This window comes from Salmo trutta, chromosome 18, assembly GCF_901001165.1.
Source record: "Salmo trutta chromosome 18, fSalTru1.1, whole genome shotgun sequence".
NCBI lineage: Eukaryota > Metazoa > Chordata > Actinopteri > Salmoniformes > Salmonidae > Salmo > Salmo trutta.
In genome coordinates, this window is record NC_042974.1 from 23900825 (window position 1) to 23917366 (window position 16542).

General features: G+C 44.2%; 1 protein-coding gene across 1 annotated transcript in view; it reads left to right on the forward strand.

The window, feature by feature from the left end:
* Positions 1 to 13740: 13740 nt before the first annotated feature.
* LOC115153049 (heparan sulfate glucosamine 3-O-sulfotransferase 1-like) overlaps positions 13741 to 16542 on the forward strand; it is a 67552-nt gene continuing 64750 nt past the window's right edge. Inside the window, exon 1 of the mRNA XM_029698079.1 lies at positions 13741 to 14059. The gene's annotated coding sequence lies outside the window, so the exon portion shown is untranslated. The remainder of the gene's footprint in view (positions 14060 to 16542) is intronic.

Here is a 16542-nt window from a genome sequence, read left to right on the forward strand (position 1 = left end):
AAGCTAATAATTATATGCATATTCTAGTTTCTGGGCAGGACTAATAATCAGATTAAATCGGGTACATTTTTTATCCAGCCGTGAAAATACTGCCCCCTAGCCATAAGAGGTTAAGGAACCCCATCCTACAGAAATGCATAATCAGAGATATTGTTTGATTATTTCAGTTATTTGCTTTTGTAAATGAAAATGTTTTGACACAACAAATTTGGCTGATTTTCCTAGGACAACATCAACAGTGACAACTAACGTATAGAGAAGAAAATACGTTAGGTGCAACGTACTGATCTCCTGGAAGGGATACTTAAGAATTTTCTTAGTACCTCTGATTTGCTAGGTTTCTATCTAGTTGGTGCTGGCTTGCACTCCTTTTATTGCCATGGGGGGAATGTACAACTTGATTTGGTTCCTGTGGACCCACTTTAACGTAGTGTTTTGTCGACCTTTGTTGTTTCTGATTTAATAAGCTACAGGTGACAGTTTCACCACAATCTCATGTGGCCCTGTCCAATGGGGCAGGAACTTTGGCGCGACACCCGCAGGTTTGGTGTATATATAGTACCACAACTTATCCCTGACTTCAAACACCTGGTGTGAGGCCTTTTGTCGTAATAGGTCTTGTCACCTTCTGCACTTCTTTCCAACTTTCCTTGAGCGTACGCAAAGGTAGTCTGGAGGTGGGTTCGCAAGTCTGTCACATATTGATGAGCCGTGTAGGCGGTGGCTTCGGCGACATCTCCCGGTTGGTACAAGAGATGCAGTGGAAGTGTCATTTTCCGGCCTGTCATCATCTTTAATGGTGTTATTCCCATAGACCTGTTGCATGTGGCTCTGATCGCCATTAGTACCAGTGGGAGTTTGAGGTCCCAATCTTTGTGGTTGGCTGCCACATATTTCCTCAGGATTCTGACAATTATCTGGTTGCTCCTTTCTACCCTGCCGGAGCTCCTAGGGTGGTACGCGATCTGGAGTTTAGCTTTAACTTCCAGGTGCCGCCACAGTTAGGTCATTACAGCTGTCGAAAGGTGGGTTCCTCTGTCGCTGTCCACGGTTTCTCCTGGCATGCCGAAACAACTGAAAACGTGGTTGAGCAAAACAACAGCCGTGGTCTCCGCTGTGTCATTGGTTGCAGGCAGGCACTCCATCCACTTTGTGAATGCGCAAGTCACTGTGAGGAGATACTTGTTGCCTATGGCCGACCTGGCAACTGGGCCGACACAGTCGATCTGGATCAAGCTCCAGGGGTAAGACACACCCTTGCATTGCAGGGGTGCTCTGTGAAGTGGCTTGGAGGGTTGAAACTGGCAGAAAACTAAACAACCCCTCATGTATTGTGCCATGTCTTGTTTCATGTGAGGCCATGTGAGGCCACCTGTCGCAATGTTTCACATGTAGCCTTGACCCCCCTATGGCCTCCACATGACTCGTCGTGGCCATGAGCTATCATTATTCCCCTCTGTGTTTTAGGAACCACCCACCTTCGTGTGGCGTCGGTTTCTGAAACATAAACCAGTAGGTCATCTACAAGTGTGAGGTGCTGTTTAGTTGCATACAGTGAAAGCAAGTCGTGTGAACCTGCCAAAGCCAGTTCTGACACTGGGTGATTGACAGGATCAGACAGGAAAGCCATCAAAGTGGCGAGGGACTCATCTTGGTGTTGCATTACTACCAGGTCACCATTTCAGGAATGAATGAGTTAGCAACATATTATGTTCGTGCGAAGACATTTCCTGCAGTGCTACATGGCTACGCATTAATGCACACACCATGGCCCCCTCGGGGATCATTGCGTCTTGAGCATCAAACACCCAAGGGGTGCCGTGAATTGCACCAAATTTCGCCATGCTGTCGGCATGGTCGTTGCCAAGTTTGTCACGACTAGGTGATTTAGAGTGTCCCTTGGCTTTCTTCCAATACACCTGTATGTCGTGTTTGGTTATGAGGTCATCACAAGCTAGAATGCGCTCTTTGTTTTTAACTTCTTTGCCACTAAAAGTAGTCATGTGCTTTTGTTTCCAAAATGGCAAGTGGCATAAGAAGGTGAGTCTGGCGTAGTTTGAGTCGTTGCAGACCGCCAGCTCTGACAATTCGTGTTTCACCACCGTTTGTAGTGTGAACTGGCTGGTCTTGTTGCCTTGCTGAGATTGAAGAGGTTTGCACGGAATGTCGTTGTGCCATACCAATCCCACACCAGCTTGCAAGTGGTCTAGATGACAGTAAGAACAGCCATCAACAAATGCCATCGGCATGCTAAGACACACGTTCTCTTCTAAGTAGTGATGTTTCTAAGGCAATGGCGGAGCTATGTCACGCGGGGGTGGTGCGAAATCGGTTTCATCGTCACCACAGCGTTGACACACTGCCAAAGCCCTGTCCAAAGGCAGGTTTTTGGCTTTTACGTAGTTGATTACTACATCATGGATCTGCAGCGTCATCAGCCAAGCCTCTATTCTGCTGTTGTGTACAGCACCCTCAGGTATTCGTTGGCTTTTCAGAAAAGTCACAGGCTGGTGACATGTTTCTATGATCACCTTTTGTCCACCGACATAACTGGTGAAGTGTTTCACCGCCCAGACTGTCGACAGCAGAGCTTTTTCACAGTCTGAGTATTTGTGTTTGGCAGGGTTGAGTGTTTTGCTCGCGTAAGCAACCACACGTTTGTCTTGCTTGTATTTTTGGTACATCCCAGCACTAAGGCAGTGCTCTGAGAAACCGACTTCCAAAAATAACGTCTTTGTTGGGGTATACCCCAACAATGAGTGCCATCCCAAACTAATGGGGTGTCTTTCTGAAGAAGACAGGTCAAAGGCTTTGACAAGTCGATGTAGTTTTTGAGGAATTGACGGGAGTAATTACATACTCCCAAGAAACTGCGCACCTCATGAAGGTTTGTAGGTGTTTTGATGTTGCGGACCGCTTGGATTTTGTTAGACTGTGGCAGGATGCCCTCAGCACCCACCAAAAGCTCAACGTAGTTTAACTTGGTCCTGCACCATTGTCCTTTCATGGTGGCCAACATAGCCCCTGCTGCCCCGAATTGGGTAAGAACATGGTCCATCTCGTTGAGGTGATGTAACCAAGTCTCACTTCTCATGAGAACGTCGTCCACATAGATTATCGTCCCTCTGGAGGCTGTAAGACGCCATTTACCCGTTGGTTTCAGAACAGGCCACACGGGAGCGCTGTACGTACTGTTACATTCCCTGATATCCGTTTAGCTAATAGGAAATTGATAATCTCTTGTACCGCTGCATACGCTGCAAGCTGAATTTTGTATTGTCTCACAAATGTATGAGCTGCTCCGGGTGGCGTAGAAATACACACCACATGAATACCCATAACACCGCAATCCAGCGAGTCTGTCGACCAGATCTCACTGTGTTTGTGTTAAACAACTCTCTCAACTGATGTGTCATTGATAAGTGTGTCAGCCTCCGACAGTAGTTGTACTACCTGTGAATGGAAACCAGGAATCGTTTGGCAACATCGTACAGGTCTTCATCAGGTGGTGACGGCATGTCAATGGTGGGAGCATCATTGGCTGTTGCCTCACAAGAGTGTACCTCACATGGAGGAGGAGATGCGGTATCGTCCTCTGTGACGATGGAGTATATTAACAGGTTGTTGTCAGAATCGCATCCAGCCTGAACGTCGATGTGTCATCAAGTGGCAATACGGGAGTTATTGCGATTGCTTTTGACGGGCAAGTAAAAAGCATACCTCCCTTGCTACTTAGGTCAAGGGAGGATGGAAGAGGCCCAATCATGGGAACATCAAGTTCAAAATCATGGAAGGAGTAATCGATGAATGTTCATAGCTGAGAGTGCCAAGGAATGGGAATATCCACTTGAGTCAGATTCTGTACCAGGAGGTAAGTGGATCTAGCGATGAGTTCCAACAGCGGGTTGACATTGATAGTTAGTCCCAAGTCGAATAGTCGCAGAGAGGGTTGGAAGAACGCAGTGGTGCCTTCCAGCCTGTAGCCGGGCGCCAGGTTCAGTCTTACAGAAACCTTTGTGGTTCTTGCCGGAATCACAATGGCGGACTCAGTTATCACCTTGCAAGCTTCAGGAATAGTCTGCTTGGATGCCATTCGCCTGGGTCGAAAGACAAGGCATGTTGATTTGGCTGCGCCAAAGACCAAAGAACTTGGTGTATGGTGTCGGGTTTAACACCAAATCTTATCAACATGTACAGTCATGGCCAAAAGTTTTGAGAATGACACAAATATTAATTTTCACAAAGTCTGCTGCCTCAGTTTGTATGATGGCAATTTCCATATACTCCAGAATGTTATGAAGATTGATCTGATGAATTGCAATTAATTGCAAATGAACTGAATCCCCAAAAAACATTTCCACTGCATTTCAGCCCTGCCACAAAGGACCAGCTGACATCACGTCAGTGATTCTCTCGTTAACACAGGTGTGAGTGTTGACGAGGACAAGGCTGGAGATCACTCTGTCATGCTGATTGAGTTTGAATACAGACTGTAAGATTCAAAAGGAGGGTGATGCTTGGAATCATGGAATCATTGTTCTTCCTCTGTCAACCATGGTTACCTGGAAAGAAACACGTGCCGTCATCATTGCTTTGCACAAAAAGGGCTTCACAGGCTTGGATATTGCTGCCAGTAAGATTGCACCTAAATCAACCATTTATCGGATCATCAAGAACTTCAAGGAGAGCGGTTCAATTGTTGTGAAGAAGGATTCAGGGCGCCCAAGAAAGTTCAGCAAGCCACAGGACCGTCTCCTAAAGTTGATTCAGCTGCGGGATCGGGGCACCACCAGTACAGAGCTTGCTCAGGAATGGCAACAGGGAGGTGTGAGTGCATCTACATGCACAGTGAAGCGAAGACTTTTGGAGGATGTCCTGGTGTCAAGAAGAGCAGCAAAGAAGCCACTTCTCTCCAGGAAAAACATCAGGGACAGACTGATATTCTGCAAAAGGTACAGGGATTGGACTGCTGAGGACTGGGGTAAAGTAATTTTCTCTGATGAATCCCCTTTCCGATTGTTTGGGGCATCCAGAAAAAAGCTTGTCTGGAAAAGACAAGGTGAGCGCTACCATCAGTCCTGTGTCATGCCAACAGTAAAGCATCCTGAGACCATTCATGTGTGGGGTTGCTTCTCAGCCAAGGGAGTGGGCTCACTCATAATTTTGCCTAAGAACACATCCATGAATAAAGAATGGTACCAACACATCCTCCAAGAGGAACTTTTCCCAACCATCCAGGAAAAGTTTGGTGACAAACAATGCCTTTTCCAGCATGATGGAGCACCTTGCCATAAGAAAAAAGTGATAACTAAGTGGCTCGGGGAACAAAACATTGATATTTTGGGTCCATGGCCAGGAAACTCCCCAGACCTTAATCCCATTGAGAACTTGTGGGCAATCCTCAAGAGGCGGGTGGACAAACAAAAACCCACAAATTCTGACAAACTCCAAGCATTGATTATGCAATAATGGGCTGCCATTGGTCAGGATGTGGCCCAGAAGTTAATTGACAGCATGCCAGGGTGGATTGCAGAGGTCTTGAAAAAGAAGGTTCAACACTGCAAATATTGACTCTGCATCAACTTCAGTAAAAGCCTTTGACACTTATGAAATGCTTGTAATTAATACTTCAGTATTCCATAGTAACATCTGACAAAAATATCCAAAGACACTGAAGCAGCAAACTTTGTGAAATTTTATATTTGTGTCATTCTCAGAAGTTTTAGCCACGACTTTATTTTATGTGGGAGGTCTGCGACAATCAGTTGGTAGTGAGATTCTTCCTTGGTTCCAATGCGGATTGATAGCGCACACACGCCTATAGCGGTGTGTCGTCTGGGGAGTCGTTACCAGTGGCAATTTGAACGTTTACGAAACAAGGGATGGCAGTTAGCCATTATCGAAATTGAGTTGAACATTTCCAAACTGAATGCGGATTTTTCTGACCAGGTTGCCAGTATGGCATCCTCAACCATAGTGCCATTTAGGTACACGCCACCTATCAGAGGAGGGCAGTATGTGTCGGCTGGTGAATCACCCAAGCCACATAGGAAAACCTCATGTAAGGTTAAGTTCCGAGTTGAACTTGTCACCTTGTCATTTGCCACCAATGGCGGACTCATAACGAAGTTCACCGGGTTGCGTCAGTTGCTGACGTCGAACCCACGTCATTGCACAATGTATGGCATGTAGCCTTGGATGAATGCGGTGAAGTCAACGGAGTTGGCATAGTTATTTGTGACCAGACTTGGTTGGTTTTCCAATCCATTAGTGGTACCAAACGGTCAATTAAATCTATCCCAATCGGCATCCGTTCGGTGTCAATGCTAGTCATGTACACAGGGTGGATCAGTGATACGCTTCGAAGTTGAGTTTAATTAGGAGACACTTGGTTAGAGGCGGGGTAGCTTGAGTGAAACCTCAAAGTTTTGTGTTGCAATGTTCTGTATTCAACCAACGTTTTTCTGGGTCCACTGCCCTTTTGAGTTCATTCAGCAAAGTTTCAGATATGAGGGAAATTGTCAAACCCGAATCTATCAGAGCATCACAGTCCTCCAAGACTGCTTTAAGGTATGGCCTGTTTGAGTTGGTTTTTCTCATCATATCCCCAACAAAGTGCAGTGGTTTGGAAGAACAGAGCGGTTTATTATCTGTGTCGATTTTCAAGTCAGAAAACCCAACTTCGTGGCCCAGTGGGTCCTCTATCGGAACGGGAGAGGAATAATCGGTTGCAACACTGCTTACCTTCTGCGCCTCCACACCCATATCAAAGTCTGTAGACAAAACCTGCGGGCTTCTGTCTAACAAGTCCTGTCCCTGGACAGGGGTTTGAGTGAGGGTGGGGGTAATGGGAATGTTGATGTCCTCGCAAATGGTGTGAATTTCGGCGAACTCGGGCTCCAACAATTTTACGCCTAGTCATGATGACTTATCCTTGTCCTCTTTCTCAAATTTATTCCGCTGCAGTACATCTCTTATCATAGCTTCTATATCGTTTCGGTTAAGGTTTAGATCTTTGTTGAACACTTTGTTGCCCTTGTTACGCTTGTTACCCTTGTGTCCTAACCCTTTGTGAGGGTTAGTTGCAGGGACGTAGCGGCCAGGTTGATCTCTACGGGACCTGTTAGGTTGGGGACGTTCATCATAGCTATTGTTACTGCGGTGGTTATCGGTGTAGTGGTTACTTGGTAGCCACACCCTTTGTGCGTCATCTTTTAATGCACCTTTCCCTGATGCCGCACCTTCCAATTGGAGTGATTGTTCCCACCCAAGCTCGAAAACCAAGCTGTCCGGGCTAAGAGCCCAGCTTGCTTTCGATGCTTCAAAAGTTGTGCTTGCAAGCTCTCTGAGTGTCGAGATCGGCAAACCAACGTGGGCAGTAAGGCCCAAGTAGTTCATGAAGTTGGGAGACATGTTTGACAGAATGGTAATAGCTCATCCATTCCTGTTTCAGTGAACATGCCAAAGTAAGCTGAACGAAGCCTATGATAGTAGACTTGTGGGTGTTCATTTCGAGCTTGTTTGATATTGTTAGCCAATGAGCTGTCGTGTTTGCGAGCTGCAGAACAACTGAATTCTATTTTCAAAACCGTTGCAAGTTTAGCGTAGTCGTTTTGCACACGTTGCTCTTGTAGACGGATGAACCTTGTCACGTGTCTGTTGGACGTTTGCTTCAACAGGTAGAGCCTGTCAGCATTCGTAGCATTTGGTTAGCCATCCAAGGCATCCTCAATGTCTGCTAAGAACATCTCGGTGTCGTTTGGCTTTCCTGGAACGGGGTCAAAGATGCGGAAGGTTTTGACAAGGTTTTGTCAAGTTGATCCCCCGCCAAGTGCGCGGGGAGCATCTGCTTCATCCTGTGGGGACTTGTGGGCCGAAAAGGCCTAGAGGAAAAGCCACGCTTTGGTTGTGTTGCCAAGGAGAGGCTATGTCACTGTGGGCCAAATAGGCCAAGAAGAAGAGACTGAGGGACCCCTAAGAGAGGTGAAGTCTGAAATCTTCTGTCCTCTACATTCCCCGGTTCCCTGAGCTCCGGATGTGAGCTAGGTTGCTTGGTTCGGTAGTCCCACGATAGCGTGTGACTGTTCTGGAGTTCCTCCAGATGATACCTAAGGGTGGTATTCTGCTGCATCGCAGAGTCCACCTGGGAGTGGAGGGTGTTTCTTTTTGACATGTAGGTGTTGCACTTGCTCCGCTCGGCCTCATACTTATCTGTCATGGTTTGCAGGGAGATGTCTCGAGTGTGGAGCGAGAGATCTGGTGATGAGATGTTCTCCTTATACTTAGAGGTCACGTTTTCCAACTTTCTCACCTGGTCTTTCTCATCCTTCATTAAATCAGCAACTTCAGGGAGTTCTGCTGTTTTGTCATCCAAGTTGGTCATTGTGTTCATTAACTGATCATCTTTAGTCTGCAGCTTTTGGAATAGAACATTATTGCTTTGAGTGGTTTCATTCAAAACCGTTTGCAGGGCATCAAATTGTTCGTCCCTGTTTTTAGCTAGCTTGTCAGATTCATCTAGTTTTGCGTGGACTTCATCGTATTTATTTTTGGCTAAAACGAGTTGTTCCTGTAGAATACGGACTTGGTCAAGAGTTTGTTCGCGTTCTTTGTCATAAGTGTTAGCCAGATCTTTCAACTGATCTGTCACACGCAGTTCCTCGGCTAGCAGTAGCTTGTCTTTGTCAGCTCTTATCGCCAACTTCCTGGTTCTCTCCACCTGTCCCTTGAACTCCACAGCTTCCTGCTCGTGCCTCTGCTGGACACTGAGGTATTGGACCACTATCCATCTCTGCTGTTGGGCATAGTTTAGGGATAAACTGGAGAGAACCTTCACAAGGCCTGCGCCTGATGGTCTATTTCTTTAACCTCGTGTTGCGTTTTGAGGTTGTGACTAATTGTAGACCTTGGCTGCAGCACATGGTCATCTAGTCTGAATTGTAAATTCTTAACTCGCATGTTTTATACCCCAGGGTAGAAATGGGTGTTTCCATCTTCATGGCATATTCTCTGGGGCGTATCTAGTTACGAGGCAAGGCATCAAGATTTTACTCTGATCCAGTTTAGACAACTAAATTCACAGTTCACTTTTACAAAAACATTCTCTTTGATCTGGACAGTTACAATGTTTTTGTTATAATGTCGTCATTTAACTTTTAATAACATAACAAAAACAACATTCATTTTCATATTCCATCTATTGTTATTACCACCATTTTGGCTGATTAAATATATTGTCCCAAAGTCCATTTATTGCATGTTCCTGTTCTGAGTAGATTCTCCGTAGGCCCATCATACATTCCATTCCTCCACACTGAGAGGACAAAGGATTTTGTCTGCTGCTTTAAGATTTACAATGGGCGTGAGGTGTCATACCCCCCCCCCCCCCCCCCCATCAATCCTCTATACCTCTCCCTCTCCGGTGGGAGTAAGAGATATCTCACTCAGTAGGACAATGATCCACAGTAACCTGACCCGAACAGGCCAGTCATGACAGGGGTCAGTGGTCAAGTTGTTGTAGTGTGTCTGCAGACTGTCAATGAACCCAGATTAATTCACAGCCATCGCTATGAAACTGATAATCCTCATCACCATATACCCACTTGTTGACATTTACGGATGTGTGACAATGTAACGTTTGCCATGGTGTCAGTAGCGTTACGTAGCCATGTCACAACCAAAATAACTGTTCAGGAAATCAGAGTCCACCTAAAAGCCTAAACACTGACCTGAAGAGGTTCCTTCAGCCGTAAGGACATCTTTACCTTTTCATACCGTATTTTGATGGAACCGTATTAACACAAGCGGATGTATTCCTACAAGTATTCTGAAACTCTGGCTGACTTTGTCTGCTTAATGAAAAATGCATCAGCTGGAGTCTTCACCATCCCAGGACAATGCTCCTGTTGTCGCCCTGCTAGGGACGGAGATGACAGAAGCACCAGCACACAACAGAGACACTTACAACCTCATCCAATCAAATAACACAATGATTAGACTACAGCCAACTTTGATAAATTCCATGACTACAAGTGATTCCTCAAAATAATATATCATTATTAATATCAATATATTATTGATGATGCATTTTTGGTAATCACTCAAAGCTGACATATTTGGAAATCAATATTATTCCTTTGATGGTCACTTAGAAATATGTCACTATGGGACTGAGCAGGAATGAAAGATTGCAATAAATATTTTTCAAAGTGTCACCTCTTTAAATCATACACTTAGAATAAAAGGTGCTATCAAGAACCTTAAAAGGTTCTTTGGCTGTCCCCATAGGAGAACCCTTTGAAGAACCATTTTTGGTTGCAGCTAGAACCCTTTTGGTTCCAGCTAGAACCCTTTTGGGTTCCATGTACAACCCTTTCTACAGAGGGTTCTACATGGAACTCAAAATGGTTCTACCTGGAACCAAAAAGGGTTCTACTTGGAACTAAAAATAGTTATCCTATGGGTACAGCCAAAGAACCCTTTTGGAAGCCATATTTTCAGCTGAATGAATCCCCTGGACCCAGAGAGGTGTCTGTGCAAATCAACACTGCTCAAAATAACATTTCACTTGATGTCTTTATCATAGTCTGCACATAGCTTTACAGCTCTCACTATCAACCAGTGTCAGAGCTGAGAGAAGTCTGTCTGGCACTCCTGTCTTTAGCTTTACAAACCATGCAATTTTAACAAATCAAATACTTACGTGGATGTTTTTTTTTCTGTCTCTCTCCTTCTGTCGGCACAGAGCTGCTGAAATATAGATGTGCCCCCTGTTTGCCCTCTCTTTGACTCTCAGAAGAGGCAGCAGGGCTAGCCAAGTATTATGACACATATGTTTTAGTAGGTTCAAGTTAGTAGGCCTATAGTGAAAGTAGATGTGCCCCCTGTTTGCCCTCTCTTTGTCTCTCAGAGGAGGCTGCAGGGCTAGCCAAGTATAGTGACACATTTTTTACTAGGTTCAAGTTAGCAGGCCTATATTGAACATGAATGTAGTAGGCCGTGTCTGTGGTGAATGTGTCGTCAAGCTGGAAGTCGTTGTTACACTTGAGGAAAGGACAGCATAACAGCAGGCGATAGATTCCAGGCGTGTTTGACTCCCTCTATTGAAATAGCTTACAGGTGTTTTCAAAAGAGATGTTTTCGCTATCAACTGAGAAGGGATACCATCTCAGCACTTAAATGTATGCTTGATGACTCATTCAACGTTTTTCACAGAATCACATTTTGCACAAACACTTGTCTCTAACAACAAACACCTGAGATGAACGGAAGACAGACCAAAACATCTGTCACTGCCGGATGTTTTAATAGACAGCACTATATGACTTAAAAGAAAGCCAGAATAATCATAGGCTACTCTGAATGAAACAGACTCATCACATTAGAGTTGAAATGACTAACACCTTACATACATCTTGACCATAGTGTAAAATATGTTTATCAGAGATGCAATTCGATCAATGAAGCTCCGGGCATTGGCCTACTGTCCTGCAATGTATACTGTAAAATATCCAATATGCATATTCACTTAATTAAATTGGGATGCCAATGACTTCTATCATGGCTTTGGCTAGCCCTTGATCATGACTGTCAGTTCCATTACGTTACACATAAGAGTCATTGGACGAAGGCGTCTTCTGTACGGGGGAGTTTTGTTAAGAGCCCTGACGCTTGGTCTGAACATTAACATGCGTCATTTGCGGTAATGTTTTAGAAGCATAAGGACCTTATCTTTCGTATCAGCGAGAAACAATTAAAACAATTTAAAAATGTTAAATTGATACACACCTTCATAGGGTTAGGGTTAGAGTTCCCACACGGCCATATCTACATGTTACAGCGCATGTTTACGGGAGACAGATGGAAAACAGAGGGACCACCTGTGCTAATTAGCTATCTAGCATGCTCTGAACCCCCTATGTGTAAGGAAGAAGACAGCCAGAAACGTATTGTCACTGAAAAATACTGTCTGCTGCAACTGTGATAAAGCCGGTTAAAACGATGTACAGTAAGTGCATATTTTGCATTTGTGAAATTATTTACACTGAACAAAAATATAAAAGCAACATGTAAAGTGTTGGTCTCATGTTTCATGAGCTAAAATAAACAATCCCAGAAATGTTCCATACGCACAAAAAGCTTATTTCTCTCAAATTGGTTTACATCCCTGTTAATGAGCATTTCTCCTTGCCAAGATAATCCATCCACCTGACAGGTGTGGCATATCAAGAAGCTGATTAAACAACATTATCATTACACAGGTGCACCTTGTGCTGGGGACAATAAAAGGCCACTCTAAAATGTGCAGTTTTGTCACACAGCACAATACCACCACCGTCAAAAGTGTTGATGGAGCGTGTAATTCGCATATTGACTGCGCAAATGTCCACCAGAGCTATGAGACGCCTCCAATGTCGGTTTAGAGAATTTGGCAGTACGTCCAACCGGCCTCACAACCGCAGACCACGTGTATGGCATCATATGGGCAAGCGGTTTGCTGATGTTAACGTTGTGAACAGAGCGTCCCATGGTGGCGGTGGGGTTTTGGTATGGGCAGGCATAAACTACGGACAACAAACACAATTTCATTTTATCGGTGGCAATTTGAATGCAAAGAGGTATTGTGATGAGATCCTGAGGCCCATTGTCGTGCCATTCATCCGCCGCAATCACCTCATGTTGCAGCATGATAATGCACGGCCCCATGTCGCAAGGATCTGTACACAATTCCTGGAAGCTGAAAATGTCCCAGTTCTTCCATGGTCTGCGTGCTCACCAGGCATGTCACCCATTGAGCATGTTTGGTATGTTCTGGATGGACGTGTACGACAGCGTGTTCCAGTTCCCACTAATATCCAGCAACTTTGCACAACCATTGAAGAGGAGTTAGACAACATTCCACAGGCCACAATCAACAGCCTGATCAACTCTATGTGAAGGAGATGTGTCATGCATCATGAGGCAAATTGTGGTCACACCAGATACTGACTGGTTTTCTGATCCACACCCCTACCTTTTTTAAAGATACCTGTGACCAACAGAAGCATATCTGTATTCTCATTCATGTGAAATCCATAGATTTGGGCCTAATGAATTGATTTCAATTGACTGATTTCCTTATATGAACTGTAACTCAGTGAAATCTTTGAAATTGTTTCATGTTGTACTTATATTTTTGTTCAGTATAGATGTTATATGAAAGTAAAGGGCTTTATATTTCTATAACCATGTCACAATTGAGAATCGATTCACGTTTAGATGGAGTATTTGGCTGTTTTGGCTGCCAGCGCCAGTCTACCTCTGAAAATAACATACTGTATAAGGTCCTTGGACTTTAAAGAGTAACGGTAACATTAGGCTCCTTAAGAGTACATATTGGGCTACGCTTTGGCTAGAGTGAAAAATGTAACCTAAAATCTGTAGATTCCCATTATTAAGTAGCCTACAATAATATATGAGTTCACATTCAGAGCTCCTAATAGTAGACTAAAGGTTTACATTTATGAAGATAGAGGAATGGCTGGTGGGAGGAGCTATAGGAGGACGGGCTCATTGTAATGGCTGGAATGGAGTTAATGGAATGTATCAAACATATGGAAACGACATGTTTGACTCCACTCCATTATTACATTCCAGCCATTACAATGAGCCCGTCCTCCTATAGCTCACCATACCAGCCTCCTCTGAAAGATATCAACTTTGAATTGGTAGGCTACAACAGCGATTTACCTGGTCACCTGACAAGACTCCTCCTTCCACAGTGCTACTCAAGGCAGCGCTAGGCACAAATCTTAGCACGTTCCGATAGAGTCGTGTGTTTGTGGCTGCTAAGCAGAGGGAATGTAGTCAAACCAAGCTCTGAAAAAAAATCTGGGCTCTGTTTGCACCATGTCTGGCTTCAAATCAATTAGTGATGAGAGTGGCTGATGCTCCGGGTGCGCTTCAATAAGAGATTCGACTGCTGGGCTTAAAAGTGCGATCCTTTGGTTCATCTGCGACTGAACTCAAGCCAGACCGATGACTCCCGGAGATTCCATAACTATCACCGACCTCAAGCAAGGTAACCAGATTTTGTCTCCCAGGACGTAGTCTACTTCTCCGTAGATTGTAGTCGAATATCTTTCTCTCTCAATTCTCTTCATTTGCGACGCTGGCTTATTGCTCTGTGATTGCATTCTGAAATAGTGTTCTTTCTTGTTTTTGGATCAGCCAGGAGAAGTTCCAGCTCAATGTATGTCCGAGTTATTTGTGAAATATGTAAAGTCATATTCTGGTAATCTACCATTGTTTCTCGTTGGACAATTCGAATGGCTTTCGATACTTTACCAATCTAACGTTTATATTGAAACCAGATAAATGTTATCTTCTATCATGTTCAAAGATAAGAACATGTTTGCACACTTAATATTCCATATTAATTATATTAATAGGAAAGCTCTACATCATTTATGGACATCAACTATTTTATATCCATGCCTAATTCTCTATTTATTTAATCCCAGCCTTTCTGGAGTGCACATACACTGTATCATAGGCTAACTTTAATCATATACAGTAGATATTGGCTCCATGGAAATGATTTAATACATGCTGACGTAAACTGAGGCCTTTTTTCATGTGCGTCTTAACAATGTAGTTCAACTTTGAAGACCCCAGATCTGATTTTGCACTGCCGCTGATTTTTCACTTACATCGATAATGAGGCATTAAGTGGTAAATAGTCATGTCTGTATCAGCGATTTGAGCCTTGAATCACAGAAATCTATCAGCAATTTTTCTGGGGCAGAAGTAATTCTCATTCCCCCGAGAGGGGGGGCCTCTTGTGTTCTCAATTGCAACCTGGGCTCAGGGGTCAACGTAACATATTAAAATTGAATTTCTATCCCTCCATTGTTTATGATATAGTTATTCGTTTGATATGTATTTATTGTCCTGAAATTCGTGTGATGCATTACATGGCCAAAAGTATGGGGCCAACTGCTCGTCGAACATCTCATTACAAAAATCATGGGCATTAATATGGAGTTGGTCCCCTCACCCCCTTTGCTCCTATAACAGGAACCACTAGATGTTGGAACATTGCTGCAGGGACTTGCTTCCATTAAGCCACAAGCATTAGTGAGGTCGGGCACTGATATTGGGCGATTAGACCTGGCTTGCAGTCTGCATTCCAATTGATACCTAAGGTGTTAGATGGGGTGGAAGTCAGGGCTCTGTGCAGGCCAGTCAAGTTCTTCCACACCGATCTCAACAAACCATTTCTGTTTGGACCTCGCTTTGTGCAGGGGGGCATTGTCATGCTGAAACAGGAAAGGGCCTTCCCTAAACTGTTGCCCTAAAGTTGGAAACACAGAATCATCTAGAATGTCATTGTATGCTCTAGCGTTATTTCGCGTCACTGGAACTAAATGGCCTAGGCCGAACCATGAAAAACAGCCCCAGGTCATTATTCCTCCTCCACCAAACTTTACAGTTGGCACTATGCATTCGGGCAGATAGCGTTCTCATGACATCCGCCGGACTGCCAGATTTTGGAGCATGATTTATCACTCCAGAGAACCCGTTTCCACTGCTCCAGAGTCCAATGGCGGCGAGCTTTACACCACTCCAGCCGACACTTGGCATTGCGCATGGTAATCTTAGGCTTGTGTGCAGCCATGTGGTGCATGTTACGAATTCCAATTCATAAAATATGTTAAACATTTGTAATATGTATGATATGTTACAAATTCCAATTTGCTGTAGCTAACGTTAGCTAGGTGGTTATCATTAGCTAAGCTAGGGTTTAGGGTTAGTGGCGGTGTAAGCCGGTCTGTGAAAGTAAGCTGGTCCGGTACGGCGTACTGACAAAATAAAGAGTGGAGGTACGCCATACTGGTTCAAACATGAGCCAACACAATATATTAAACAAAATGCCAAGAAAACTGTATGCTATTACACTATTATTTGTCATTACTGCATGTCCGTTGCGTGAAAAATTAGCAAATGGACTTGAAAACGGGTGGTATACGCTCCAAAATTATGTGTGGATCAACGAGAACACTGACATTTTTTACCAGAAATGAGGCGGAGATGAGCGGCTGAGACCGACGTGCGTAGACACAGGCTACACTCGCTGAATGTCATTAGACTTTTTGGTGTTTTGTAACCATTGGCAATTTTAGCATATAAAACTTGGTAGGGCAAACTCACCAATGTTTTGGATGCATTCCACCGAAGCCACTACACAGCACTAAACAATACATTATCTGTACTTATAATAGTGCTGGAGGAGATGACTGCCGTTTTATAGTCCCGTAATCAATTGTGCTATTATTATTTGTAACTTATTTTGTACGTAATGTTTCTGCCACCGTCTCTTATGACCGAAAAATTGATTCTACATATCAGGACAGCGATTACTCACCCCATACTGGAAATGTTTTTTGCTTTAATGAGTCGGATGCGAAGGATTTACTCCAGACACCTGACAAGGCCCTCATCCCCGTCAGTCGCAGGAGAAAGAGATGGAGATATCGGGGACATAGGCATGGGTGCCTTGTA